Source organism: Falco biarmicus, chromosome 15 (genome assembly GCF_023638135.1).
Source record: "Falco biarmicus isolate bFalBia1 chromosome 15, bFalBia1.pri, whole genome shotgun sequence".
Taxonomy (NCBI): Eukaryota; Metazoa; Chordata; class Aves; order Falconiformes; family Falconidae; genus Falco; species Falco biarmicus.
In genome coordinates, this window is record NC_079302.1 from 558758 (window position 1) to 584945 (window position 26188).

The 26188-nt window shown below is 54.0% G+C and overlaps 1 pseudogene; it reads left to right on the forward strand.

The window, feature by feature from the left end:
• Window positions 1-18206, forward strand: part of LOC130159445 (hydrocephalus-inducing protein homolog) — a 70002-nt pseudogene extending 51796 nt beyond the window's left edge.
• The last annotated feature ends 7982 nt before the right edge of the window (window positions 18207-26188 follow it).

Genomic DNA, 26188 nt, shown 5'->3' on the forward strand with positions numbered 1-26188 from the left:
TCCTTGAATTCTCTCCCTCCAGTTTCTGGAGTTTTTTCCTTATATCTGGTGCCGATTGCCCCATAAAAATCAAAGCCAGTTGCATTTGTGCTGCCTCTGTTTCCACTCTCAAATCAGTATATTTTCTGGCAGCTTCCTTTAATCTTTCCAAAAATGCTGAGGGAGATTCATTTTTATCTTGTCTTACTTCATATAATTTAGACCAATTCAGAGATTTAGGCATGGCATGTCTAATCCCATATAAAACCCATTTCTGATACCGTCTCAGTCTTTCTCTATGTGTTACATTATTTGGATCCCACTGCGGATCCCCAGATGGAAAATTCTGTTCTATTGTTCCACCTGTAATTCCACTCATCACATCCAACTCTGCCTGAGCTTTACCAGCTTTTAATACCATTTGCTTCTCTGTATCATCTAACACATTATCCAGGATCACCTGTAAATCATTCCAGTCTGGATTCTGTGTTCTAGTTATAGTATCTGCCACCTTGCCCACTTTTTCAGGATCTTCTCTATAATTTCCTGCTGCCTGCTTCCAAGTCATCAAATCCATAGCTGTAAAAGGTACTTTCACATAGACCGGTCCATCACTACCAACTCCCTGTCGCAGGGGAGCTATAGTCTGTGTCTGTTGCCGAGTTCTCCGTGAAACAGGAGTATGAATTACAATCTCCGATAATCTCTCTTCCACATCTCCTGTTCCACTGCTATCCGGTTCAATCGCCTGTTCTCGTGCCCTAGATTCTCGACCCTGATTCCTTTCTCTCCTAAGAGGGGATATATCTAATTCTGGTCCATCATCACTCTCAGTAACAATCTTTTTCTTTAAACAACCTTTCCTGATCTCACAAGTTGAGCAACACCTTTTTACTTTCTTGTTATCAGCAGTTACAGCCATCAGAAAATTATCTCCATCAGTTAACTTGCATTCATCCTGCCAGTCTTTTCTCTGTCTCAGGTAAAAGAACAAATCCACATATGGCATTTCACTCCATTTCCCTTCCCTTTTACAGTATAACATTAACTGCAGAATAGTATTATAATTCAGTGTTCCATTTATGGGCCACTTTTCCTGATTTTCCAATGTATACAGAGGCCACCAATTATTACAATACTCAATCATCTGGCTTTTTGGCAAATCCTCATATAAATCTCCCCAATGTGCCAATAAACATCCCAATGGAGAATTTTTCGGGATTTTATCATTTACAGCAAGATTACCCATGCTTTTACTTTTAAACAACCGAGTTAACTTAGATGCCATGGTATAATCACTCACAGTACAATACACAATTATTCAACTCTGTCTCCCCGATCCGCGGATCCACGCTCCACACTCGCTTTCGTGCTTAATTGCACGTCTCACCCTTACAGCCACACTCACACTTTTCCACAATTGTTATTTTAAACAAAGACATAAAACACAATATTATACACTTCTTAATTTTCTTCTCGATACACAGACACAATAAACAATTCTGTATCAGAAGAAAAACCCCTCCTAACTTCTTGTTAGAGGCACCACCTTAGAGAACACTATAGCATGTAGGTTCTCTTGTTTCCACTTTTGTCCAACCCTGCAATAGCTTTCGCTTATGTCTTACGGGCAGGCGCCTAGGCTTCCACTTCCACAAGGATCCTTTTAGTCCAACCCTGCGCAGCTTTCACCGCGTCGGACAGGCAGACTTACTCAGTGAGACTCAAACCCACTGGTGGGTCTCCAACCCACTCCTTGCCATACACTTATTATAGTGGGACTCCTACCCACTTACTACAATTACAAGAAGAAGTGTCTTACCAAAATCCAGGGAAGGTCGCGAAGAGCCTTACGGATCGGGGATCGATGGGCATCCCCGAGAAATCCTCGGTGCCGGCTGGAACCGATTAGGTCCCCGACTCCTCCGGTCTCCTTCAGCGAGGTCCCATCTGGGTTGCCAAAACTGTTACCGAAATCTTGGAATGAAGAACTTATCGACACCAATGTGATGTAGATAAGCAGACATTTCTTTACGGACGGCCGGGTGCGTGAGTGAGTCCCCTAACGATTGATGCACACCATGGTTCAAAGTCATACACCTTATATAGAACTCATTCATACATATTCATTAAATATTCATGCATAATCGTAAGATTTCCCATAAATCATTAACATACTCTCCTCCCATATCCGATTCTGCGCAATAAAGGTTAGAAAGGTCCGGAAATGGGTCTGGGGTACGATTTGGGTAGGTGGTATGTGAGTCGGTGGTCTCGATCTCCCCCTGCCCGAATTACCTGCCACTTAAGGTTACTGTTTCTTGGCCAGCAACTATGGGTTGCTTCACTCGACTCTCCCCAGTTCACATAAATTCTCATTTTGACATTTTAGTACATCCTCCTAGGTTACATATAAACAGTCATCTCAAATCTTAAGTCTGTTATCTAAGTTCTAAACATTCCTACTAGGTGATTCTGACCAATTCCTCCGGCCTTGGTAGGGGGCTGTACAGAGGGTTTTTTATAGCCGCTTTTTACTATAACTATAAGTTTCATTAAAATATATTTTCTTATCCTCTTATATTTCTATTACATGATTGATTTTATAAAATCAAATAATCAATCAAATAAAGTCAATCAATCTTAACTTATTAGCAAATCTATAACATTTCCCCATCCTCTTATATTTCTATTACATGATTGATTTTATAAAATCAAATAATCAATCAAATAAAGTCAATCAATCTTAACTTATTAGCAAATCTATAACAGCAGGGGGACCTAAGCCAAAATCTGAGCTAGAATTCAGGCACTTTAGGCTGCTCCAGTGGTTCAGGAAAGGCTTCAGACTGAAAGATCCCGCACTATGCCATCTTAGCAGACTTAAGGAAGAAACTCAGCATCCTGGAGTTCAGCTGTAAGCCTTGTGGTCTCAGTTGCCTTTGCAGCAAGGGATATGTGTGTTAGCAGTACACTTAGAGCTTATCTGGTTTCAGTAGCGAGGAGGCTGGTTTTCCGTAACTGCTCAGTATGCTTCAGGTGGGGCGTCTTTACAAAGCTGAGCTCTTGGTTTGATGGTGGGAACAGGTGAGTGCTGCTCTCTGGAGACCGTAAAGCCCCGTCTTAACAAGGCGCTGCTGCAGGCGGTGAGCCCTGGAGCACCCCGGTACGGAGCCCTACGTTAGGCGCAGGTGGTGGCTGAGATGCTCTGCCTGCTTGAGGCAGCGCTCGGGTGCGCGTGTCGCTGTCAGCAGGCTGCTGGGGTATCGCTGTCAGCAGGCTGCTCTGCCTTGCTTGGGCTCATACTTCTCAGCTCCTGTGCGGTCGTCTCCGATTGCAGCGATACAGACAGCAGATTTTTCTCTCCGGCTCTGTTTTGTGAGCTTTGTGCCTTCTCTGAATGGATTTCAAAGCTCGTTTAAGTGCATGGGAAGGAATTCAGAAATCATGTTTTATATGCAGCATCACTTTCTGAGGGTGCAAACTGATTGCTAAGTTACAAACCAGCCCAAGGGCTCCGTCAGAAGTTAGAAACCAGCCGCAAAGTTGATCTGCTGAGGGAAGAGAAGGGTCCCGTATCTTCTCGCGGAGCATCTAGTGCTGGTGCCACCCAGCCCGGAGTCAGGGACTGGCTCTGAGGCTGCCTGGAAAATCCAGGCGAACCGAAGGAATTCTGTACTGACATGGCAACCTCTCCCCAGGCCGTGAGACCAGGCTGCCCCTGCGCATCAAAGGGAGCAGCACAGGGCCCCAGCTGCGCTTCAGCTTTGACCAGCTGGACATCGGGAAGGTTTTTGTTGCGTCAGCCCCCAGCTACGAGGTGAGCAGTGGGGCTTGCTGGGGTTGGGGTGGATCCTGATGGCCCCTGGGGCAGCAGTGAGCTTTGTGCACCTGCTGGATTTCTGGCAACACAGGCAGTTATGTGCACGCATTATTTGATGTAAGTTAAATGTGGGAGTTTTTGCAGAATCTGGATAGTTTTGATGGGGTCTGAAAGGTGTGTATGTTGTCCACAAAGCCCCGATCCCTGCGTTTTGGCAACCTCCCTTTGAGACCAGCTGGGAGGCTTCATGCAGAAAATCCAGCCCTTGACACATGAAAGCAACACCGGGTCAAAAAGGTCAGGATCCAGAGGCTTTTTTTTCAGCCCTAGATGCACTGTGCCCTGGTACCCTGGCAGTTAAAAAGCAGCTGGAACAAAGGTGTTGTGTTCCGACTCGAGTCCGTTGCAAACACCTTTCAGTGAAGCGCAACTTGCTGGCTCCTGGCGCCGGAGGGAAGCCGGCCAGCCTCCCCGCGCAGAGCTGCCCGCGCAGGCACCGGGAGCGCTGTCCCTGCTGACCAGCCTCCTGCCACCCTTCAGACCTGGTGCCCCTCTGGCTCTATGAACAGAGCAGGGCAGTTCTGGAAATGAAGCAGAGGAGCTTTCTGGGTATTTGCCTCCCCCCGCCGATGGTGGCAAGTTTTCTCAAAAAAAAAACAACCAAAAAAACCCCCAAGATACAGCAACTGGAGGCGGTAGAAAATGAGGCAATACATCGTGCCAGACACTTTCAAAAGCTTGACTGTTGCAGGGAAGGACACGTTAAGGTGTTTTCTTGCCAAAATATTGTGCACTGTATGTATGCATTTTTTAATGCTGATTCTTTATTGATTCTGTATATATCAATGTGTTGGTTTCATTACTGGAGAAAATGTGAATAAGTAGATGATACTCCAAGTGCTGTATTAAGTAGCCAGACTGGAGGTGAACTTCGGTGTAGGATCCCTAGGTGCAATTTGTAATTAAGGTGTAAAACATACGAGTAGTTTCCAAGTTACCAGTGCAGAATTTGAATACAGGAATGTTTTCAAAAGCAGCTGCAAAATTAAAAAAATAAGGGCTGTACCTCTGCTTCTGTCTCAGTTTTTCTGACAGGTTTTGCGAGGACAAAAGTTAGGGAAAATAACTGCCAAGCAGGTAGATAAGTCCACAGAAATGGCCGGATTTCACCTGCAGCCTTCGGAAACTGTAGAGCTTTGCTTTGGGTAGGTTTGGTGACCACCAGTGTGCTGATACTCACAGGCAGGTGTGGGCATTTCTTGCTGAATCTCAGCAAATGCTGCAGGATTGTGTAGCTTGTTGGAACAGTAAATAATGGTAAATTAGTAGATGATGGCTGTGAATATTTATGAAAGAGATTCTTTAGAGCAGGTGGAGCTGCTATGCCCCTCACTCTCATCCTTTCTTGACATGTCTGGTTGAGCAAAGACAAAGAGACTCTCAGATCAAAGAAAAGAATAAAATGCGCCTCACTGACGTACCCTAGCAGAGTCGGGGAGTGCTGCTGAAGCTGGTTATGGGGCTGTCCCAAGGTATTTTCTACATCCAGTAAACTTGCTGGCTGTAACGGGAGCTGAATGTGTTTTGCCCTTGGCAGGACTGGGCTCATCTGGAGCGGGGGCAGTTAGGTGACGATTCGCTAGTAATGCTGCGACCGCCCTTTGCTGCTCTTTGGGGCAGGTCTGCATCGCCTTGGTGATGCTGAGCACATCCTCAGCCCTGCAAGTCCAAGCGGACTGCTCTGTGTCAGTGGAATAAACCCAGAGTGACTCTGTTTATGTGAAGTTATCGCTGTTTTGCATGCAAAAACCCAAAGGCAGAAACTGTCCTGTTGTGTTTTCTTTGGCTTCAGCCAAGCAGCAGCACACAGCATCTTCTGCCTTTTGTAGAAGTTTAATTAGAAAACAAATCAGCCTTCTGTAAGGAAAGAAGATTCCTCATGTATTTCCATTTTGCTTTCTTGCTGCTGCAGGTGATCCTGTTTAACAAAGGAGTCATTGATGCCCCCTCCAAGTTGGTCCTTCCGGCGACCGCTCTGGGCTCCTGCTTCTCCTTTCTCCCCCAGGAGGGCATCGTTTTACCAGATGTCCTCCAAGTCATCCAGATCTCCTTCAGTTCCACCGCCCTGGGGCAGTTCACAGAAGGATTCCGGTTCAGTGTGGATGGGTCCCCTGAGCCCGTGACCTTGACCGTCAGGTGAGGAGGGTTACAGGAGCCTGGGGGGTGCCTCCACAGTAATTCCCACTGCAGACTCCTCTCCTCGAGATGGCATCTGCCTCCTTGCTTTCTGTCTTGCCTTTGTTCCAAGGACCCCTGTCCAGCCCTTATCTCTCATTCTCCAGCCCCACAACTCAAGCTGTTTGTTTCAAATGCTTTTGAGATGCCCACCCACCGGGGCAAGCCGAGCCTCCCTCTTCAGGGGGGGTTGTGCACTGGATTTAGTTCTCCAGGGAGGGAAAAACTCCCAGTTCTTTTGAGTGGAGATGAGCTGGCTGGTGGGACACGGGGCTGCAGAGGAAGGAACAGCGGTGGGAGTGCAGGTGGTTCCTCTCCTACCTTGTGCTCCTTCCTGCTCTGCGAGGACCCCGATCTCCCTTCAGAAGCACTATTGGAAGATGTGGCTGTTGCCATAAAGACTGCCCTCTTCCCCCGTTCTCTTGCAAGCTGCGCTGTTACCGGCTGTAGCGCACAGGGCTCTGGGCTGGCTGCTTGGCCGAGCCCTCTGGGCAGTCCTTCAGGTCTGACTTCCTTGAGCACAGCTCCTGTGTGCTCAGCAGAAACGGCAGTTATTTCCCCCCTCGCTGCAAGGCTCACCCTTGGCAGTTTCCCAGTGTGAGACCCAGTTGTGGCTGGTTTGGAGGCAGTTTTCTATCGTCTTTTGGCAAGTGCTATTACGGAAAGCATGTCTGCTCCCTTTGCTCCATCCAGAGTAGGATGCTGGGGCTTGGCAGGTTAAGTCTGATTACGTGAGGTCCTTGGAGAGGGAACCTCATTGCCAGAAGGGATTTGCTACCTAACTTGTTCTCAGGAACGGATTCAGCTCCAGGAATCGAGAATTAGCATGGGATTGAAACTCCTGAAAGTCAGATTTTGAGTGCTTTTTGATTGTGCAGTCAGAAGATGCCCAAACCATAGGTGATCACTCTTTGCTTGGAAACAGACCTGACGAGGTCCTGAACGCTTGTTCTTTTGCTCTTTAGAAAGGGATGCTGGAACTGGGACACCACGGGTGAGTGCAGGTCCCTCCTGCGGGAGGCTGGGGTCTGTTCATGTGTACGAGAGACCCGGTGGCAGTCCTGTGAATAAAACTAGGAGGCACGGGTCACTGTGCTCCTTGATCTGTATTTGTTTTTTTCACCAAGAGGCAGAGCTGGCATTGATTGGCATCAACCATGAAATTAATGAATGTTGTGCAGCTTCAAGTGCTGATTTCAGTGGATGTTGGTGAGTTTGGGAGTTTGGAACCTCTCTGAATTTAGGGATGGGCGGGCTGGTGTGGTGGCTTCAGGACACTCATGTTTGGTGGTGCAAACAGTCTTGCTCTTGGATGTGTCAGCCGGTGCACTGGTGACAAGCTGATACTTTCCTCCAAGATTCCGCCATCCACTGTGTAGAACTTGTGCTGCGTTTCTCAGTAGATGTCTGGGGCTCCTGTGGATTCGTGCCTCAAAATCCTGCACGCATAATGGTAGTGTGGAATAAGGTCTGAGGAAGATGTCCATCTAGCCCGTGGAAAGGCCAGTTCCAGCAAAGAGATACCAAAGCAGGGAACCTGTGGCTGAGAGGGCTAGTTACAATGAACCTGCTTCTGCATGGACAGCTCTGCCCGTCACATGACAGATGGGGAAACTGAGGCACAGAGCCATCACTTGTTCAGGGTCCTTCACTGGGCCAGCAGCAACCTGGGGGTGTACCCTGCCTGCCCTGGTGCCCTGAGCCACCTCAGCAGCTGCCACCTGCTGACCACGTTGCTTTGGCTGCCCCTGTGCACAGGGATGCTGTGCCGAGCGCAGGGGTGACGGGTTGATTTGAAACCCACCGTGCTGCTGAGACCAGCTTCTATCCGTCCCGGTGGTAACAAAAGCCGAACACTTTGCAGTTCTTTTTAACCAAGCCAGTTCCTCCTCTGCCTTTGTCCTTACAGGGGCTGTGTCATCGGACCGACTTTCCCTTTCCATGTACCTTCCCTCCATTCGGCGACGTCTCCTTTGGTGAGTGTGCCCTGGGCTTGGACCGCTGGTGGGGAGGTCTGTGCCTTACTGAAATGAAGCGCTTTGGGAGCGTCTGTCACTTGTGTTCCTCCACAGCAGCCTTCAGGGTGTTAGAACCAGGGCTGCCGCTTGCTCAGGTGGTATTTTGCTGCCGTGAGATCAAACAGGACCAAAGGAATAGAAAGTCAGGATTTTCCTGGTGCCCTCAGAGCCTGCTCAGCCCCAACCTCCCAATCCTTGGCGGCAGAATGATGGTGAAAGCCCTTGTCCCAGAAGGGCCCAGGGGATGGGGCTGCAGGAGAAGGGAGTTGGAGCCACACGCTAGCCTGTGGCTGCTCAGGGTGAACGTTCCTGTTGCAAGGCGAGGACACCACTTACCCACTTGACCTTTAGCGTGAGCTGTTAATTTGTGCTGTGAGGGCTCCTCGTTATCACCTGCCCGGTAATAAGCCCAGGCAGTAGCTCGGCATTGGTTTGGGCAGTGATGTCTCCAGAGATGTGGGCTCCTTCTCCTTCCCCAGCCGAAGCACTGCTCCACTGACGGAGCCGGTGGCTGAGCACCCAGAGCATCTCCACTGAAATGCAGATTCTGATTCTCCATCTCGAGTCTCAGAGAAAAGGCTTTGTACTGAGATGTTCTAAAGTTTACATGTGAAATCAATTGGGGATTGATTGAAGGGCCATGATCATTCTGTGCCCAGGATGCCTCTGTGGTTTCATGCTGTTCGTGGACTTTCTAGGAAATCTCAATACTTTCCCTGAGCCACTTCCCCCTCTCCCTGCATCACCACTCGGCCACTTCTCTGCTTCCTTTTGAATAAATAGACCCACAAGAAACGCACCGGCAGAAATGCGGTTGTGTAATAGGAGGTTCATCCTACTTTAATCTGATTTCATTAACAAGGCCTTTTCAGCTGAAGGCAGCTATTGTATTTTTGCTTCTTGTCACTGTGCTGCTGGCTGTTGTCTGCATCTGGTGACTTCGGTCCCATTTGGGGCTGTGCAGTGGGTCAGTTGGTGCATGTCCTTTCTGTGCCCCACCCCCGCCTCCCTGCCGGAGTAATTGCTGGCGGTGGGCAATGGTCACTGCTGCTGGGCACAGAGGAACTATCTGCTGTGTCTGCGGGTGGTTTTCCTCCCTGTCTTTATTCAAATAGCACTTGGTAAGCAGGGCATGGGAGGTGTCTTCTGGCAGAGCTGGTGTCCGCTCCAGACCAAGCTGCGGGCTGGTGTCCTGCCTCTGCAGAACAGCCACCCCCTCACCCAGTGTGGTTGTACCACTGGTTTTCCGTTGTGGAAAGCAAGTGTCAGAGCTGGAGTGATGTCAGGCTTTGTGGGCAGTAATCAAAGGCAGTGTGGATGTGATGTCCCCGTGTGTTAGGTAAGGTGAGACACAGTTCCTGCTCATTTCTAAGGAAGCGTCAGGTTTGCGTGCAGTGAGGTGGGCTGAGTTGTCATGTGCTCAGTCTGGTTGCCCAGAAACAGGAGATGCCTTAAGGGTCCTGCCTAGAGAAACTGCATTAGAGTGCAATGCATCATGTTGTAGTGCCCGGTCTCATCCTTTCTTTTCCTTACATGACAATGCCCTACTTTCATATATTGAAAACTGGGGGAATGTTCATGGAGTTAATGGGGATTTTACAGACTGAATTTTCAGAATAAATGCTCTGTCTGGGTGCACACTGATCAGTGAGAAAGAGTTGGGGCTGGTTTGGGGGCAGGTGAGAGAGCTCCTCACAGGTAGAGACAGCTCTTCAGCACCAACGGCACTGCCCATTGCCAAGGAAGCAAGCTGTGCCATCCATGGAAAAAGCAACTTCAGTCACAACTCACTCCTCCCTGAGCTTCTCCATTACCTCTCATTCACACTGAAAAGAGATAAACAACAAGCACCGGTCTATCCTAACAGGAGAGTCACACCAGGAATCACGGGATAACCGGGGACTTAACTGATATTTGTCTCACCTTCCCAGGCTTTCCTCGCACCCTGCCGTGTCGCCTCACTAACACCTCCTTGGTTCCCATGACTTTCAACCTTCGCATCCCTGGTGAAGGCTCAGGACAGCGCAGCGTCACCAGTTTTGCTCAGATATCAGACAACACTTGCCCGTCCTGGAGAAAGGGAGCCCAACATCACATCAAGCCAACTGAATTCACCATAATGCCCTGCAAGGGGACCATCCGCTCCCAAGGAGCCCTGGGTATCCAGGTATGGCACGAGCCCGGCCGTACGTGCTTCAGCAGGTGGAGCTGAAGCTTCACTGGTGCGCAGGAGGGCTGTAGTGCTGCTGGCTTTGGGCATAACGCAAGTAAGAGATCGGTGTTCGTGTTAGGTTTTTGTGAGCTGGGGTACTCTGGGGCGGAGCACCGTTTTGTTTCCAAAGTTGTAAGCCAAGGATCATGTACCCTCCGGTCAAGCACAGAAGCCACGCGTGTGTGTCTGAGCTGCTTAGAGCAATTTGATTTAAAGTGGGCCGAGGAAGGATGGGGACAGAAGGTGACTGTTAAAAGAAAGATGTCATTGCATAAAGCAGTTTGCTATTCTTCCCGGTCTTATCTTTCCTCTCGTGTGGAGCAGAATGGTTGCATCCACTGCAGCGAGGACTGGAAAAGCTCCAGCAGCCGTGAGCTGCACAGCTGCTGCTGGGCCACGTTTTGCCCTCGGCTTCCCACTGTAAAGCTGGACTCATTCTGTGAAAGTCAACAGATTTCCTCTGGATTTATGCTGTTGTAGTCGAGAGTAAAAATTGGTCCCAGTGGCAAGTAGAACATGAATTGTGCTTTAATTTAGCTTACATATGCCCTGGTATGCAAGGCGTACTTAATAAATCGGATATCGCCAGAAGAGTTTTGTTACTCGGAAAGACAGTGGTCTACACGTGGACCAGCAGGAGAACTAAGGCAAAATATCGCTCCCTTTCCTGACCGTGGGTGAGAGCCAGAGGACACCACGCGTGGCTGGTGGCTTCTGGCAGTGATTAAGTATCTGACGCTCTTCTCCTCTACCAGGTCACCCTGTGTTCCAACACGGTGGGGCGATACGAGCTGGCGCTGGTGGTGGACGTGGATGGTGTTGGCCAGGAGGTGTTGGCGTGCCTCTCACAGCCAGGTACCGGCGCTTTCCTTGCAGCTGGCCACCTTTCCCCGCGTACCCATGCCCAGCACGCTGCCTGGCGTGGGGTGTCCTGGCTTCAGCTCCAAATGAGAAATGTTGCTTAACGAGCTAGTTCTGCCCAGCTCGCTGTGAGCACAGCCGTGCTTTGAAAGCAGCCCATGTTGAGAGGCACCTGTGCTCAGTGCTCAGGGCCATGCCTCTGTCTTTTTTTTTTTGGTTTATTTTATTTTTAAGGGAGCAGTGATTATATTCACTATTGGCCTGTTGTCTGGGACGTGAGGAGTAATGAATCTCCAAAGGACTGCCCCTGCTTCTCCCTGCAAGCGGTGGGCTTGTGCTGGGTTGGCCCAAAATGCAGCATTTGTTTGGAAGGCGGCGAGCAGCCTGCTGGAAGCTGGGGTCTGGCTCAGTTAATGAAGGCGTGTGCAAATGGGAAAGGGGCTTACGGCAGGAGTGGTGAGGGGAAACTAGTCCTTGGTGTGGCAGGTGAGCTCAGGTTTCTCTGGTTCTCTTGAGCATGAACGTTCCCAGACTTAAGCCAAAAGCTGCAGCGTCGTTCAATGCCGTTGCGCCGCAGCGGGTGCCAGTTTAATGACGAGAGGGACGCAGTTGCTGGTGCGGTTCCCTCTCCCCGGCAGAGTCACCCACTGGGTGCCTGGGCTGCAATTTTGTAAAACGAGTGGGAATGGGAAGAGTCAGTGTGTGGGCTGGTGTGTGGAGGACCCAGGCAGCTGCAGGAGCTGGGAGAGGCTGGTCACCCAGTGCGAGAGGCAGGCGGTGCTGGTGCCCTCCATCGCGGGGGCAAGCGGCTGAGGTTTCAGGCAGGGCGAGAGCAGTACGGGAGAGGAGGGAGTTGCTTTTACTGAGATGCGGGAGTCTTGTTTTCCTTGAGCTTTGGGGAGCGCTGGTCCTCAGCGGGAAGGCTCCCGCAGAGCTCGTGCCTTGCTGGGACTGTGGGAGGGTCCTTGCCGGCCTCCTGGGGCAAGGGAGGGGCAAAGCTTGATGAGAGAGCACTGGGGCAGGGCACTGGGCAGCCTCTGCCACGGGAGTCTGGGGCTGCCCCTCCTTTACAAGAGGCTGTTGAGTAAGAAGAAGTTAGAGGTGATCGATTGCCGTAGAGGTAGGAAATGTCTATCTGGCAGAGACAAATGCCTTGTGTCTGTTTCATGCTGTTTGGGGAGTAAACAACTTCTACATTCTCTCAGTGTCTCTAATTCCCTTTGGTCATCTCTTCACCCGGATGTGTCGTTCCTCCACTGCCCGTGCTCAGCCCTGTTCTGACATTTGGACGGTGCTTTCTGAAGTTCCCTTGCGAGTGGATGCTGACCCTTGTGAACGACAGCGATCTTCCAGGCTGCTATGGAGTCCTTCCTCAGGCTTGGCGTCGTGTTCGCCTCCTGCCCTCAAACGTCGTTATCGAGGGGTTTGTTAGGAAAGAAACGGGGTTTGGATAAGACCTTGCTGTTTTATATTCAAACCTAAAGTTTTGGAGAGAACGGGAAGCTACCTGAATATGAACTTCAGGAGCGGTTTGAACTCTTCAGGAAGCAGTTTCGGTTCTAGTCTTTGGGGTGCTTTCATGCAGGAGAACTTTGAGGGTTGTGAAAAGCTGCTGCAAGGAGGCCGCCAGGACCGGAGTGGGCGTTTGCGAGTGCAGCAGCTTTTGGACCCTGTGAGGATGCTAATTAGGCCCATACAAATCTTGCTCCTTGTGTTGTGCCTTTCTGCTTTCTCCTAGGGATTTTTAAAAATGTGGGTGAATTGCCGTTGTGGTGGATGTTAAGAAGCTTGGAGTTTCCTCAGAGGTCACTCTGAAGTTGTCTTTGATTCTGTCCCTTATAGGAGCACAAGGAGGATGCTGCTGTGTGGTACTCCAGCCCTGTGCCGTGTGGGATTATCCAGCCTCACAGCTCGGTGGAGATGCCGTTGACGCTGGAAGCCCAGGCGATAGGAAGGCAGGACACTGTGGCTAGTGTCTCAGTGTTTGGGAATGAAAGATCCCCGCTGGTGAGTGCTAGGCGAGATGCGTGCCTTTGTGTGACTCATCTTGGTGGGCATAAAGTGTACAGGGGTTCTGCCAGGGAAAAGGAGAACGTGACAATATGTGGCTGGTGCGGACACGGAAAGAAGGGATTCATGGCATAAGTAGCAGCTAATGCCTAGAGAAGGGTGGTGTCCTCTTAGGTGGAAATCTAAGTGTCTGAGATGGTGTTTAATTACGGACGTGTGAGGCGGGATAACAAGCCCAGTCTGAAACCCAGAGCAATTCCTGGGTCTCTCGCTCTCCTGCGTTACGAGATGAGCAGCAACCGCTGCTTCATTAGAACTCTTGTTCGGGAGCGCACGGGGACATCGCTGAATACCACTAAAGCAAGAGCGGTGTAAGAGACCGTGCTGAAATGATGATTTCTGTAAAGCTGGATTTAAGCTTTCCTGAAAGTCAGGTCCATCCCGCCTGAGAAATATCCATCATATCTCTTTGCCAAAAGCCCCAGCCAAAGACGCATGAGACTCCACACTGCTTGCATCTGGAGCACAAGCTTTTTTTTCTTTTCTTTTTTTTTCCCTACCAAGCTTGAAAAGGGGTGAGGCAAAGCATTCCTGGACTAAAGGCTCCTACAGGACATTTGCATTCAGGCATATACAGCAGCAACAACAAAGTGTAGGCAAGAGAATGTTGTATCTGGTGTCCTGGCTTCCACTGGCTGAAATCAAGAACAAATTTAGTTAATTAAACTTTAATTTAAAAGGATACTAACTTTTGAAGCAGCTGTTTTAAAATGCCTTGTCCTCTCTCTGAGCACGGAAGGGGATATCAGAGGATTCCCGAGAACCTGAAGCTTTCTGTAACAGAAAGGAAGGCTGACATTTTGAAAACAATTGCAGGGATATAAACTTTTTATAAACCGAATTGAAACGATGATGCCAAATCCCCTGGATGCCACTGATCATCTCAACCCTGGCTGCTGGGGATGTGCCTGTAAACCAGCCAACAGCAAGGCCAGGCAATGCAGGCTTTGCAGGGAAGTCTCACGTTTGACAAAACAGTTGCTTGCAAACAGAAGGCATGCTTCCCCGAAAGAGGAGGGTTTCTCCCCACTGGAATAACCAGTTGTTTAAATGTCAGCTGGATTTTGAACTACAGGTACCTTGAAAAGCTTTTACCCTTGGGCTAACAATTTATAAATTGAAAGTTGACCTTACCTTAATCTTTTCTATTTGGACGTGAGCGTGTCAATGTTTTGCGCAAAGGGCGAGCATTTCAGCTGGAGAAGCGTAGCTGTGCCTAAAGAAAGGACTAGATGTGTTGCATTTTCTATAGGTCTGTCTTCAGGTTGCAGTGCAGTTCCAGTAGTTCCGCGGTAGCTGACGCACCCAAAGCTTTCTGGGCTGGCAGAAGAGCTGGCTGTCTTGTTACGTGTCCTGCACTGGTGGCAGATCCTACCCGTACGGGTGCAAGTCTGACCTTGGGACTGGCTGCGTGTTCCAATAGAACTTCAAAGCTCGTTCTTGCCTTAGGCTGGGGTGCCCAGTGTCGATGCCTGGTCTTTACCACCGTTTCAGGCGGAACGTGGTACAGATCTTTCATCCAGGTTGTGCAGAGTCCCTCCACAGCTCTGTTGTCGGGTATTTGGTTTGCAGGTGACCGTGTGCCCGCTCCAGTTTGGCGTGTGGCATCTGCATGAAGGAGCTGGTAAATCCCAGCGCTGGCGTTACTGGTGCAAGGCAGCCTCGTGTGCCGCGGGCAGGGGGTTTGGCAGCTGGCTGCTGTCGGAATAAGCGGGCACTGGAGCACAGCTGTCCGCCAGGGTCAGATGCTCGTCGTTCCTAAGTGATCAAATGTGACATGACCTACCTATTGACAAAGCCAGCGGTGCTGGGGGGGGGCGGCGGCTGTGTCTGTAGCTGTGGCAATATTGCCGATGGCAGAGCTGCCATCGCTTGTTGCTGCCTTTCCCTGTGCCATGTTGCCTGTAACGCTGTTGAATGGCATTTTCCTTGTCCCTTTTAGAACCCTGTAGATGAAGGGGTTGGGGTTTTTGAAGCCCTCTCCTTGGTGGTGAGGATGCGTGGTGTTAGTACACAGGCTGACAGAAGGCAGCTCTCCTGGGCATCCTCCAGATGTTGTTCCGCTCATCCCCAAAGGGCTCTGCCCTGCCTTTGCTGCTGCTGTCCCGCTGTCACCGGGAAGCTGAGCTGGCTGGCGAGGCGCAGCTCTTCCCTGCAGCTCCTCCTTCCCGGGAGCTTTGGGCAGCATCGCCCAGACATGCATCATCGTGCATGGCTTCAGTTCCTTATTTTGGAGGCCCCAGCCTTGGTAGGTGAGGTTTTTGGCTCTTAGTTGCACGCAGCAGTGCCCTGTCAAGGGATGAGCATTTCTGGATGCTGCTGCTTCTGGCTGAGTTGGGCTGGTGATTCTGACAGCGGTCAATACCACTTCCTTGAGCCAGACATCATTAAAGGTTTTACATCGTGGAAGCTGGTTTCTTTTTCGGTTAAATCGTACTCTGTGCCCTCCAGTGAATCCTACGGCGTCTGGTCAGTGTTGGGAGTTCTATGCATTCAGATCCTGTTGAAGTGTTGAGGTGTTTGGAACCAGTGAAATCCACCGCAAGGGTGGACAAATTCTCGTTGTTTTTGATGATGTGGGAAGGTGGTTTAGCAAAGGGATCTGTGTTCCTCCTACAGTAGTCTGTGCCAGTTCTGCAAGGAGAAAGCTTTTGGGTCTGACTGTCAAGAGAAAAAACACCGCTTGAATGATGTAATGAATAATTAATGCCTGTTATTCATGCCATACCAGGAATACACATAAGCACACATCAGAGGCCATAACTTGCACGATCTCTGCTCTGAAGAGCCTGCTTCGCTTCTGGCTTCTGCTGGTTTTCAGAGGTGCATTTTTGGGAATGTCAGAGAAGTAACTGTCCAAGTGTCGCTGTGCAGCAGCAGCGGTCAGGGAGGTTTGGGGCAAGGCTGAGCGGCAGAAGGAGCGGGAGCAGGCACAAGGCAGAGAAAGGAGAGCTAACTGTGGAGGAGGTCTGGAAAGGAGAGCGTGGGACCCAGGGTTTCTCTGTCCCCTGAGAACGGGAGCTTGTGGCTTTCAGATGGGGTCACTCCCGAGCCTGCACTTGCCCCAGGCCTTCTGTTTCAGCCTTGCAACACTGAAAACTTCCAACAGCCGTACTTATCGCCCCGTCCAGGAGGACACTTAGAGCTGTCTCATATTTTTTAACTTCCCCTGCTTTTCTTTTTTCTTTCCTACCTGCTTCCTGGAGCAGAATATCTGTTTAGTGAGCATTGGAGAAGAACGGGTTGTCTACGTGCATCTGAGTGAGATCAATTCCGACAGTATTGAAGTTCTACAAGATGCGTCCAAAACTCTCCACCTCTCCAATCAGGCTGTCATCCCTGCATCCTTCTGTGTAGAGATGGTAAGTATCTTTGGGGCTGTTTCCCAATGAAAATTGACTGGTCTGTAGCAGCCTGTGGCCTGATTTTTACATGCAACGTTTCCATATTGCTGTCTCGGAGAGAAAGCAAGATATTCCGTCCCAACGCAGCGAGAGGAGCCTGGTTCTGGGGGCAGTGTTAGCTGGGGCACCCCTCAGTAAAATAGACAGCTTGCATAGATGTTGGTGCAGAAATGAGTCTGGATCATCTTTACAAGTTTTCCCTCTGTTTTCTGGGTGGTATTTAACGGAGAGTCGTGTCTTTGGAGCTCTGAGATCAAGAGGCCCCTGTGGCCCTTTGCTCCTGGAAGGGCATGGATTTCCCGACACTTTCCCCATTAGGTCTGCGTTTGCTTTGTGTCAGACTGCTGTTTGTGACAGAGTCTGGGGTGTGAAGTTTGTCCTCAGCCTGCCTGTGGTGAGGTGAGTTTCACACCTGCTGGGGGCCCAACCAGCTGTGGTGTTGCACAAAAATATAACGGTAAGGGTTGTGTAGCTACAGAGCGTGTGGGCTCCGTCGCGTTGCAGGGCATCTCCGGAGGCCAGCCGCAGGGAAAGGCCGTTGAACTGATGGAGGCTGCAGCTGACAAGCTGCGTGGCAGGAGGAGGTTGGGTCGCTGCCCTGGCGGGGGGGGCAGGGCTGGTGCAGCCAGGGAGGGCTCCTGTGCGGAGGCTGGGTGGGATGTGCCGCTCACTGGAGGTGGGATCTGTGAGGGGCTTAAAAACAGGGTTGGGAGGAGGTTTGTTCTGCTCCACGCTAGGTGGGCTGGATTTGTGGAGCTGGTTCACCCAGGCCTGGCTCTGTGGGCTTGGTTGGGTCTGCGGGTAAAGCATCAGGCAGCGTGCGAGAGGCCAGGCTCAGCCTCCTGGGCCAAGGGGGAGGGGGGCGAATTTCCTCCTTGCTGCTTTTCCAGCTGTTTGGGGGACAACGGTAACCTCCAAGTGGGGGAGGGATTCCCAGGGCAGCTTTCTTTGAATCCACCATGAAAACCCGCTTTCCACCTGTGGCGAGAGCAAGCCACCAGGGATGGCTGGTACTGGTGTTGAAATGATGGGTTTGCATGCCTGTCGCAGGCAGTGACCCGCAGAGCTGTTCGGGTGCTGCTGCCCCGGTGCAATGCCTCCCTCCTCCCCGGGCAGCTCGCGGTGTAGCCGGGGGGCTTGCAGGGAACATCTGCCCCTCCGTTGCCTCAGGGCCCTAACCCATGGGACTGGGCAATAAAGCCTGTCGTGCTTCACCGCCATCTCTGCCAGTCCTGGGGCTGATCAGTCACTAGAGCAGTAATACGAGGCGGCTCAGGGACGGTTTCTTTCCCTGCAATAAAGACGGGCTCTGCTTGAGCAGTGGCTTGGACCAGATGATCTCCAGAGGTCTCGCCAGCCCCAGCCGCTCTGTGACTCTGTGTGTGTGATGATCCCCCCTGCTGACTCCACGGGGCTGAGTTCCCCCATGGTGAGCATCTCTGCTTTTCAGGGCAGCTGCTGCTCTCATGGAGACGTGCCAGGAGGCAGGTCCTGGGAACCTGCTCCATCAGCCGCTTCACCAAAGGCTCTTCAGACAGACTCCGGGCACGGTGCTGCTGAGGCTGCCTGATGGGAGCAGCGCGGGCGTGGGCGAGAGAGCTTAGCTGGGGGCTGATGTAACCTGCTGACAAAAGTGGCTGTGTCTCCTCCTTGCTCCACTGTCATCTTCTTTTCCTGCCTCCCTAAGTGCCTGATTTTTGCCATATTGACAGGTGCCAAAGGCTTGTTATGGACTGATGGAAGTGTTTGCTCTCCCTGCAGAAAGGAAAAAGCATCATTCTTAGATCATTTCCTACTTGTTCTTTGTCATGCTGTCTTCTCAGGGATCTTTTGTGTGGCTGCTAAGGCTGACATCTCTTGGCATCACAGAAGGCAGCTGCATGTCACGTCTCTGTGATCAGGAAAGAAAAGACAGGCCTAGGGTCTAAGGTTTCTTAATCAGTGGCAGCTTTTTTCTGCCTGCATAACCCCCGTGCTGGGTCTGTTATGTGCTGCCACAGGGCGCAAATGGTTTCCCAGCGCCTTGTAACGAGGGAGGAGGCAGAAGACCTTCCTTGGGATTTCCTCTTCTCATGACAGTCGTAATGCGGGGTCCTGTCTCCTTCAGCCTGGTCCCTGACCTCCCTGATCCAGAGCCCTGTGCTCCAGGTGAAGCTCGCTGCTGCCTGGTTTCCAGCAGCGGTCGTACAGCCAGCTGCGTCGTCTTCAGGAGGGTGCCTGGTGGCTCAATGCAGATCCCCTTCGGCGTTCCCAGGGATGCGCTGCTGTCACATTCAACTGGAGCTGACCTTGCAGAAGAGACCAAGTTTTGTGTGTTTTTTAAAAAAAGAAAAAAAGCCATAACTATTTGTCTTGTCACTGGGATTCACTGCAGATAACTGATTTTTCAGGCAATGTATAAAGGCTCTTGGTCAGGTGTGATGTAAGCAAGGGCAGAACACGCAGTTCCCATTCCCATACTGGCTTCTCCCCTCTAGCACACAATTTTTTTCATTTACTAATTTAATTGTTTATTACCTCAAGCCTTTGGCGACACTGCCTTTATTAACAAAACGGCCATATGGAGAGACAGCAAAACACGGAGGAGATAAACTTAACAACAGTGCCGATGAGGGGATGCTGCTTTAGTGATTCTGTTCCTTGTTCTGGCTGACGGGCGATTCTGCTGCTCTCTGAGCAAACCGTGCGGGCAGTGAAGGCTTGGAAGAGCCTGTCAGCATTGACTGCAGTGCTCCCCAGCTGCTCTCACTGAAGTCGGAGCAGACTTGAATTGGCAAGAGGGTGGTTTTTAAATCTACTGTAAATTACCACCACCACCCCCGCCCCCCCAAAGCAGCTGAATAATTAGCCAGCGGGTCAGTGTTTGCTCCTAGTGAGACAGAGGCAGACAGTGCTGTGCCCTTCAAATGGTATCTGCAGTGCTATTTAGAAATTAGGGTGAAATTAACCTTCCAGGGTACGGGCAGCGCTAGCCCTGCATATGTGGCCTCTTCCAAGGTGAGCAGAACTTTGGAAGATGCGTAGGCTTAACTCTTTCCAGAGCTGTCCCACCAGAGCCTCATGGTGCTCCAACAGCTGACCTTTAGAATTAAACCCTTGGTTTGGGTTTAAAGGCTGTGCTGCTTATACAGCACTACCAGTTTCTGATTTCCACCCAGTTTGGTTTTGCCAGAGCTGTAGGGAGCTTGTCATGTCGTGGCTGTTCTGGAATGTGGTACAGCGATAGGAGAGACTGAAATGGCAAATTTTTCACCCCAGGGCGGTCAAATGCTGGCAGAGGTTGCCCAAGGAGGTTGTGGAGTCTCTGTCCTTGGAGATCTTCAAAGGCCAAGGGCACACAGTTCTCTGCGACCTGCTCGAGGCGAGCGTGCTGGAGCAGAGGGCTTGGCCCAGAGGACCTCCACGGGTCCCTTCCAACCCCCCCCTCCTGTGTGGCTCTGTGCTTTGCTTTTCCTCCTAAAGCCCCTCAGCTCAGCCCCGATGCCCGCTGGAAAGGGTGCTGGGGCAAGGGACCATCCCAATCTCCTCCCCGAGGGTCCACCCCAGCACAAGCGCTCCCCACTCCACAAGACCCTATGGCAGACACAGTCAGGAGAGGGAAAAGATTCTTTTATTGTCAACAGCAGCTGCAGGGGCCCAGGAGTCACAGCTGTTCAGCCAGTGAAAATCAGTCAGCACCTGCAACGACAGAGTCAGAAAGCTCTGATAAGCCCCCAGAGGCAGGAAGAGGCAGGATTTGGTTCCCCCCTCTTTGGGGGACGCTGTTTCCGAGGAATTCCTCATGGCCCAGAAGGGACAGCTCTTGCTGGCCTCCACTCGAGGCTGGCTCTGGTGCCTTCTCCCCAGGGGTGATGTCCCTAGGGAGCTGTGCGTGCGCAGGGATGCTGACAGTGCCCCTGTGCCGCGCAGCAGGGCTCGACGGGGAGCCCCCGGGGAGCTGCCGTGGGGCTCATCCCAAACCCTGCTCAGCACCAGCCCTCGCCGGCCCTTGCCAGCCAGCTGGGCTGACTTAGGGCCGTGTTCAGGGCTGGGAAAGATGGGCAGCAGCGCGTGGTACGCACCTGGCCTTCCTGACGTGCTGCAGCTTCCTGCATTTTCTCAGGTTTGGGTCCACAAAATCACTTCCTCTCTTCTCCTTTTTATTTGTGCTTGGCTGTCCCTCTCCTCTGCCCAGGCTTCTTTTCTCTTCCTTTTCCTTGACTTTTCCTTCTCCTGCTGGGAGCCTGCAAACCTTTCCATCCCACAGCGTGATGAGATGGGGAAAGCCCCAAGCCCCTGCAGCGAGCTCTCAGGTCAGGCAAGGGGAGCTCTTCCTACCTGGTTTCCTGGGGCAGGCTGGTCAGTTGTGGCAGGCGTGCCAGGGACTCTGCCGTGCCCTCGGGGGTGCCTGGAGGCAAATCTGGAGGTGCCTAAACCAGAAATTTGGGAGGTAACGGGTGGCAAGTGACAGCCTGGGGTAGTGAGGGCCTGACTGCCAAATTGCTGTATGAGCTCTACAGAGGAGATGCTGGTTTGCATCGTGCACATTTTGCACAGGCCAGCCAACGCAGCCTAGACTTGATGAAGCTGCGACGGAGTCGGATTTGAGCCAAAGCCCTCTCAAGGTGGCAGCTACTCCTTTCTGTCCTTTTGTGGGTATTTTGTAGGTATGTTTTGTTTGATGAAGCAGATCATACTTAATGAAGTGCATCCCAGAAACAGCCTTTCCAGTTTTCCTTAACACGCACCACTCTGGGGGGAGAGGAGGAACCCCAAAGGCACAAGAGAGCGGCTGCCAGGAGGAGGCCCAGCGGCTGCTTGGCCTCCTGGGAAATTACTGTCCCACCTGAGACATGTTGCCCCAGCGTCTGTGGAGCTGCCGTACCTCTGCCGCTTTGGGCCCTGCCCCTGTGTCTCCCCCAGCTCCGCTGTCGATGCCCAGCAGAGAGGCGGCTGCATCCAGAAAGGCTTTTGCTGGACGCTGGGTCTCTGCTGTGCCTGCAGGGCCACTTTGCTCTTCGCACCGCAGCTCTGGAAAGCAAAAGCACGTGCAGCAGCGTGACTTCTTGGAAGTCAAGAACACCTAAGCAAAGCCCAGCCGAGCCCTACACCACTTGTCTCCTCAGCGTTGAGGTTTCTGGCATCCCAAGCCCCAGTGTCTGTGACAAGCCTCAGTCCCGCCTCCTACCTGTGCCCCTGTCCATGGGTGCTGGCACCTCCTCGGCTGATGGAGGGGAGAGGCCGGCCACCTCCTCCCCAAAGATGTCCCCGCAGTTTTCAATGAGGAACTCCACCAGCACGTTCACCTGCAGACATCAAAGCCTTGGTCTCAAGCCAGGTGCCTGCAGACGTGTCAAGCAGCCTTTCCCACTGCTGACCCTTCGCCTGCGCAGGCGGCTGCGGCTGGGGGTTGCTCTTCCAGGCACCCAGCCCACCAGCACTGGCCCAAGGGAGGAGGCAGCCAGGGACCTCGCAACAGCCAAGCTCCGATGGGCCGGGAAGGCAGCACTGGCTGCTGGGTAGGGCGTACCTTCTCGGTCACCGCCAGCATGGCCTGCAGCGGGAGCAGGTCCTCGTTGGGTGGGCTCAGCAGGTTGGGCCCGACGCAGATGGCCAGGTTGCTGCAGCTCATTCTGCTGGTGGCTGCGTTGTGGCCGATGTGCTGCAGCAGGGCCATCAGCCGCTTCAGGAGGAGGAGGTTGGCCGCAGGCAACTTGTTGGCCACCCTGGGGGAAGAGGAAGACAAGGCTGATGAAGCAGAGGGTGCCCACAGCCGTCCCTGCAGCTGGCCCCAGGCGGGTGGGAGCCAGCGGCCGTGTTGCACAGCTTTGCAGCTGCCCGAAAAGACAGCTTTCTGAGGAGCCCGTGCCTTTGCAGGCAGGTCCCAGAACTCTCCCGGTCCCTGCTCACCAGGCAGGCTGCTGCCCACACTTACGCTTTCAGCTCCTCCACCTTGGCCTGCTTGCTGGCCCTCTCCATGGCTGCCATCCAGTCCTCGTAGAGGTCGACGACGAGGAGCTTGGTGGGGATGCTTCGCAGGAAGTCCTGCAATGCCAAGGGCTGCAGGTGAGCCTTTGAACGCTGCAGGCCAGCCAGGAGCTCCTCCAGCAGCAGGTCAGAAGTGCTCACCTTCAAGATGACGGCCAGCAGCAGCGCAGGCTGACTTCCCACGTCAATGTCCTTGCCGCGGTCCAGGGCCTCGCGCAGCTGCCGAAGTTCTGTCCCACCGGCAGCTCTGCGGAATATCCCCTCCGTTGCTGGTCCTTGCTGGCGCAGGACAGCCAGCAGCTCCTGCAGGAGAGGCAGGAGGCCGCTTGCTTGGCTAAAGAACCAAGCGGTGGCAAGGACCAGAGCTCTGCCCCAGACGTGGTTGCCTAAGCGCCACAAAGGGTCTGGGACCAGAAGCAGGTTCTGGGGGTGCAGAGCCCAGTGCCCTGTCCCCGCAGCTGCTGGGGACACGCAGGCCCTCTCCAGAGCAGCCGGAGGGAGGGCTGGGGACCCCGTCTGTCCAGGCTGGCTTACCTGGATGGGCCGGGGCAGCGTGTTGTCCTCCCCACAGAGGGCTGCCAGGGGCTGCCCAAAGAGCGCCCTGCTGCAGCTGGAGCCCGCCTGCCCTGGCGCCTGGGCAGCGGCCGGGGTGCGCCGCAGGGCGAAGGGCCAGGGCAGCCCCATCCTCCTCCTGCTGGTGCTGCTCCTGCTGCTGCTCCCTCCTGCTGCAGAGGAAAACAGAGTAAGACACCGCCAATGGAGACCCCAGGCCAGCGGTCCCAGCGCCTGCCCTGCCCTGCGCTGCCCCGCCGGCAGCACGGTGCTGTGTGGTGCGGCAGGATGGGCAGGGAGGCAGCAGCTGGAACCGCGGCTGTGGCTCGGAGGTGTTGACTTAGAGGCTCTTGAGAGCCATCGTGCCACGGGGTCAGCCTGTGCCAGCCTTCGCCCTGCCCTTCTGCAAGCTGCGGGCAGCAGCAGAGGCTCCGTGTCCCCGCAGAAGCATATCCAGCAGGCACTGCCCAGCAGTTGTCCTTGTCCGTCCAGGTGACATCCTTCCGTGGGCTGCCCAACCTGCATGGCGACACTCGGGACAAGTGAGCACAGCATTGCAGGAGGTTGCCTTGCTTTCCCAAACTCACCTGGTGCGGGGCAAAGTCCCCCTGCGTTTGCAGATGGGGCCGTCGCAGGCCCTTGCTTGGGATGAGCCTGCAAGAACCAAGAATCGGGCTGTGCTTGGAGAGCAGCCCCGCAGCAGAAAGGGCCACCAGCAGCCTGAGCGCGGCAGAGCTGGGACCCTCTGCCCTCCCGGGCTCTCTTCCCCATGTGGCAGGGTTCCTCCCAGTGTCACCAGTCAGAACGTGCTGGCGTGCTGCTGGCTTCCCAAAACTCTCTGCTCCCTGAGTGGCACCATCAGACCCTCTGTCCCTCCCGCACAAGCTCACCCCAGTCCCTGCGCACCCCGGCGCAGCCAGAGGCAGGTGCAAGGCAGCCATTCTCACCTCTGCCTGTGCCTCCATCAGCCTCTCTAGGCTCCTGGCGCGCAGTGTCCTCCACTGGGCAGGAGAGAAGGAGGGGAAGAAGGTGAGCAGCCATGGCTCTGCTGCTCGGCTGCAGGAGCAGTGCTTGGGGACAGGGCCCAGAGCAGAGAGACACTCACGGCGTGGCGGCGGCTCAGCTCCCTCTCCAGGAGCTTGATGGATGTCAGATGGGTGACGCGGGCTCCCTTGCGTCCTTCTGGTGTCCTGTGCACCGGGAAGGGAGAGGGAGGGAGCTGGGTGAGCCCCAAGCCGTCTCTTGTCTCTTGTCAGGCAGCTGTGCCCGAGAGCTGCTCGCAGCCACGGGGGCACCTTCCCCAGCTGGGGGCTGTGTTCCCCCGTCCGTCCAGCTTCTCCTGGAGCATCCCCCCGGCTTACCCCAGCAGCGTGGCCACCCACAGCTCCTTCAGTGCCTGGGATCTGCAGATAGAGAGGAGAGAGAGCGTCAGGCCCTGCTGCCCCCAGCCCTGGGCAAAGGTGGGTGCCTGCACAGCCCTGTGCTGTGGGGCAGGATAGAGGTGCTGTCCAAGCCCTGGGTCGCTCTGTCCTGCCTGAGCGGCTGCATTTGCCCTTCCCTTCTGGGGACCAAAAGGTGACCAGGGGATGCAGGATGGGGAAACATCCCACATCCCTCCCTCCCTGCCACCGGGCTGCCTGCTCCCTGCCCAGCTCTGCACGCAAGGCAGAGGCCTGTGTTCATGGGATGGCGTGGGCACGGCTGGGAACCTCTGCTGCCCGACCACGACTCACCCAAAAGTGGCGATGCAGGAGCCGGTGGGCCAGGCGAGGATGACAGAGGTGCAGTCCTCATCGGTGCCTTCCTCCTCCTCCTGTCCATCCTGCCCCGCAGCCTCCTTCCCGCTGCTGAGCACCCACAGCTGGTCCAGCGCCAGGCGGAGCTGTGGGCGCAGGCTGGTGCCATGTCTGCAGAGAGCAGAGGCGGGCAGTGAGCTGGAGGGGGGCTCCTTGGGCTGGGTCCCCACGCGCAGAGCCCTGTCCCCCACCTGCCCTTGGGACGGACATTGGTGCCTCCAGCACCGAGGGGCCGGGGCCTGGGGCTGGTGCCAGGGTGTCCCTGGGCCGGGGCTGGGGGCAAGGATCTGGGCTCTGAGGGTCTTACCGCAACTTGGCGACAACCAGTTCCTCGTGGAGGAGCAGAAGGCGCCTCTCGCTCCTCTTGCGGCCCCGGGTCAGCCGCACGTCCGCGCTCAGCACCGGCTCGGCGTCGCTGAGAGCCTCCCTGCAGAGCAGAGAGCGGCGGGCGTGAGCAACGCCAGTGCTGCGTGGCCCAGCTGTGCCCGCGTGTCCCCGAGCCCGGGGGGAGCCCACCTGGAGCCGCAGCAGCAGCTGGCCTGGCCCATCCTGCCCGGGAGAGGAGGGCCCTGGCCGTGCAGCGAGGAGGGGGCCCAGCCGGCGACGGCGAGGCTGGGAAGCGGGGTGCTGGTGCTGTGGCAGCGCTGCTGGGCCAGAGGCTGCCTCCTGCCAGCGCCGCTGCGTGCCAGCACGGCTCTGCCCTGCTGCCTGTGGTGGCCGTGGGCTCCCCGTGACCAACGGTCTGAGCCCAACGGAAAGTGGGCGGGGCCTGCGGGGCGGGGCTGGGGCCCTCTCCAGTATGGCCGGGCCTGCCTCGCCCCGGGGAGCCCCGCGCAGGACAGGGCAGGGGGCAAGGGCCACCTCCCTGCGCCTGCGGCCAGCGCTTTGCCCTGGGGTTTGGACAGGGTCCTGCTCGATAAAAGAAGCTGTTTTTCCTAGAGGTGACCGTTGTGGCCTGAGGCAGACTCCTCTTGGTGGAGGCCGGCCTAGCGGTCGGAAGGCCTCTGGCACACAGGCCGTGCCAGGCCTCAGGCCCCAAGGCGCTGGAACTGGAGCAGGCCCAGCAGGAGGAAAAACTTCCGTTTTTACCAAAAGACGGGGGGACTAGCAGCAGTCAAGAGCCGCTCGGGTCCTGCCAGGCGCCACAGGGAAATGAAATGTGTGGTGAGCTTCGGCAGGAATTGTGGTGCCCCTGGAGCACCACCCTTGCTTGGGAAGGCTTTATTCCACCTGGGTGCTAAGGCTTCACCCTGGGCAATCAGGGCTGGATG